The 3,307-nt window shown below is 53.6% G+C and overlaps 1 protein-coding gene across 4 annotated transcripts in view; it reads left to right on the forward strand.

Moving 5' to 3' along the window:
- The window catches only part of SLC39A11 (solute carrier family 39 member 11), a 71,794-nt gene that overhangs the window by 36,513 nt on the left and 31,974 nt on the right, over positions 1–3,307 (forward strand). The gene's annotated exons all lie outside the window — the stretch shown is intronic.

Below are 3,307 nucleotides of genomic sequence, written 5' to 3' on the forward strand. Positions count from 1 at the left end.
AACCACCTCAAAGGGGCTGCAGAGCTTTGCCAGGGGGAATTTGAGCAGCCCGGAGCACTCTGAACTCCAGGGCTTAGGAGAGGTTAAAGCCAGACCTAAGTGGGGAGGAGGAGAAGGGCTCTGGAGCAGGTGTGGTGAAAATCTGGAGAGCTCCAGGGGCTGTGGTTTGGATTTGGGAGCTGAGGGAGTGCAGGAGGAGGGGTTTGGAGCGCAGAGTCAACAGCGCCTCGGTCTGTTTGTGCACCAGAGCTGAGCTCACGGCTAATGCAAACAGTTTTCATTAAGAAATAATCAGAAATAAAAAGCCATTTCACATGCTGATAAGGAGCCAGTCGGTTTTTTCACTTCAGCAGCAGTTTAAGCCACGCTCAGAGCCATTTATCTTTTCTCCAGCGCTGGCTGCAGAGGATATGAAAAATGCACACATGTAATTAAACTTTTGGCAGAATCTTTGCCCTGCAGCTTTACAAAGAAATTCAATAATGATAAATGGAGTGGGATATCTAAAGGACTTTTTGTGAACAGGATTTAAAACAACGTCTGTGGCACAGAGAGTTGTTTGCCACCTAATTGTCTTGGCACGGATCTGGGAGCAGCCTGTCTGTGGTGTCAGCTCTTCTTTACAGCCCAGCCCTTGTTCTGCTCTTATCTCCACTCCAATTTGCCATTGAGGCTTTCCTGATTCCCAGCCAAGCCCGTGCTTATCCCTAATGACTGTTTTGTTCCCCCAGCCCGGCGTTTCCAGCTGGGAATGCTCCTGGGTGTGTGCTGGCAGTGGTGGCATCGCTGCACTGTCATTATCCTTTCCTTTTTATCATCTCCTCCAGCAGCAGGTGGGAGTGAAGCCCATCCCCTGACCAGGCTCCGTGTGACGCTCCTGGGAAAACGATGCCGGGGTTGTGTCCCTGCTCCGGCTGTCGGTGCCTTTATCCCCGGTGTTTGCTGGTGGTTCAGGCAGGACCCACAAATCAGTAATAATGTGGCAAAACCAAGCAGCCAAAAGATGGGAATCAGATATTCCAACAGCAGAAGGTTCTCCTCAAGTGGTGGAGCTGTGGTCAGACAGCATTTCAGCTCTTTCCAGAACCTTTTAATCCGATTGCAGATTCCGCAGACGTAGCAAATACAGGTAAAAGAATGGAGGGGTCAGTTTCAAAGGATGTTAGCAATGACAGTTTGTATCGTTATCTTACGTGCTTCTATTCAATTTTACAAACCAGAAAAAGTCAGTATTTTGTTTCTCATATCAGAGCATGTTCTTCTCTTCCAGGGATCCTTTATAGGAGAGGCGATTTTGTGGTGAGATTGTCCCTCCCAACCCCACCCTCAGCACTTTCCCTGGAAAAGCTGCGCCAATTCTTTTTCATTCCCACAGGCTTTCCCTGTTTTCCTCACCCCTGTGGCATCCCCCCGTCCTTTGTCACCACTGGCCTTGGAGGGGCTTCAGATATCCTTGGAAAAGGCAAATTTTCATCATTTTTCCCCCAGTAGGAGGAAGCAGACTAATTATAAATGATACATAAGATATAAAATAATAATTAACAAGGTTAATCTGATAGAAGTGAGCTGGGACTGAGCACCTGAGGAGGTGGCAGTGAAGGAACGGGGCTGGGCCAGGCTTTTGGTTTTGTTGATTGGCTTCAGACTGAACGAGAGGAGGATTAGATGGGATTTTGGGATGGAATTCCTGGCTGGGAGGGTGGGGAGGGGCTGGGATGGAATTCCCAGAGCAGCTGTGGCTGCCCCTGGATCCCTGGCAGTGTCCAAGGCCAGGCTGGAGCAGCCTGGGGCAGTGGGACAGTGGGCAGGGGTGGCACTGGTTGATCTTCGAGGTCCCTTCCCACCCAAACCATTCCAGGATTCTATGATTCCATGAGAATCTGCCCTGGCTGTTGTGGTGTTCTGTGGATCACTGGGTGCTTCCTCCAAAGGGAGAAGCGCTGGGGTTTGGTCATTGAAGGTAACTTCTTGTCTCTAACTGTCCCATAAATCCCTTTATCCTCTCCCTGGAAATCCTTTGGTGCCGGAGAGGGATTCCTGCCCCCTCTGCATCCCACACCAGCCTGGTTTCCACGCAGGCTGCGGCTCCACAGGGAGCTGGGGATTTGGGTGACCCCACATCCGTGCTCTGTCCAGTCTGTGGGTCAGTGCTGGGGCCTGGGCAGGGTGAGCTCAGGACAAGGCTGGTTGTGGGGACAGGGACCTGTGCCAAGCAATTAAATTAATGCAGAGGTCTGGTGCGAGAAGGGAATTTCATCCCTACGTGGCCGCAGCCGTGGCCGCCCCTCTGCCAGGGGTCTCGGTGCCAGCATTCCCACAGTGCCGTGGCCAGGCTGCTCCACGGGATCTGTTTGTCCTCGTCTTGCTTCCAACAAAACATTTATCCTTGTCCCCGCGGGCTGGAGCGGAGCTGAGGCTCTGCCACCAAATGTCACTGCTGGGCTGGCGTTTGGGGCCAGCGAGTGGCTGGCTCCGTATGGCCGGTGACAAGGACAATATTTGTCTGGGCAGCCTCTGGCTGTGTTTGCACAGTGACGCTGACAGCGGCTCTCTGCTGGGGCCAGCCCGGGCTGCTGCTGTCCCAGGGGAGGGGACACGAGGGAAGCCACCCGCGTCCGCTGCTGCCCAGGGGAGCTTTTGTCTTTCACCCGCTTCGTGGTACCAAAACTCGAGGGGATGTGGCCTCAGCTGTGCCTGGGGAGGTGCAGGCTGGAAATCCCTCATGGAAAAGCGTTGGAAGGGGCTGCTCAGGGAGGTGTCACAGTCCCTGGAGGTGTCCAAGGAACGACTCAGTGCCCTGGGGACAAGGGGGGGGATCGGTCACGGGTTGGACTCGATGAGCTTGGAGGTCTTTTCCCACCTGGATGATTGTGTGAAAACACCTGAAATTCCTGGTCTTATTCCCTGTGCTGCCGAGGACTGTTTTGGGAAGCCTTCAGGTGCCTGGTTCTGTGTTTCAGCTGGCACGATGTGGAGTGTTGGTAACACCTCTGCCTTCCCAAGGTGACACCCCTCGATTTGCATGAGCCCCGTGGTGCTCGGGTGCTTAATTGGCTCTGGCAGCACAGCCTGGGTGATGTGTGATGTGCCAGCCAGCACCATCCTGCTTCCAAACGCCACGGCAGCACTGGCATCCCAGCAAAATGATTTCAGCTCCTTGCACTGTCCAGACAAAAAACCTTGGAGCTGGGGGGTCAAGGAGCGGGAGGGGGAATGATCTAAATCCAGAGGGGGAGAATTACGGTGTCTGAGGGTCAAACCTTTGACTGGAAGCCGTGGCTGGGGGAGGCTGAGGAAGCTGAGCTCT

The sequence above is a fragment of the Corvus brachyrhynchos genome, unplaced genomic scaffold (genome assembly GCF_000691975.1).
Source record: "Corvus brachyrhynchos isolate BGI_N302 unplaced genomic scaffold, ASM69197v1 scaffold340, whole genome shotgun sequence".
In the NCBI taxonomy this organism is placed as follows: domain Eukaryota; kingdom Metazoa; phylum Chordata; class Aves; order Passeriformes; family Corvidae; genus Corvus; species Corvus brachyrhynchos.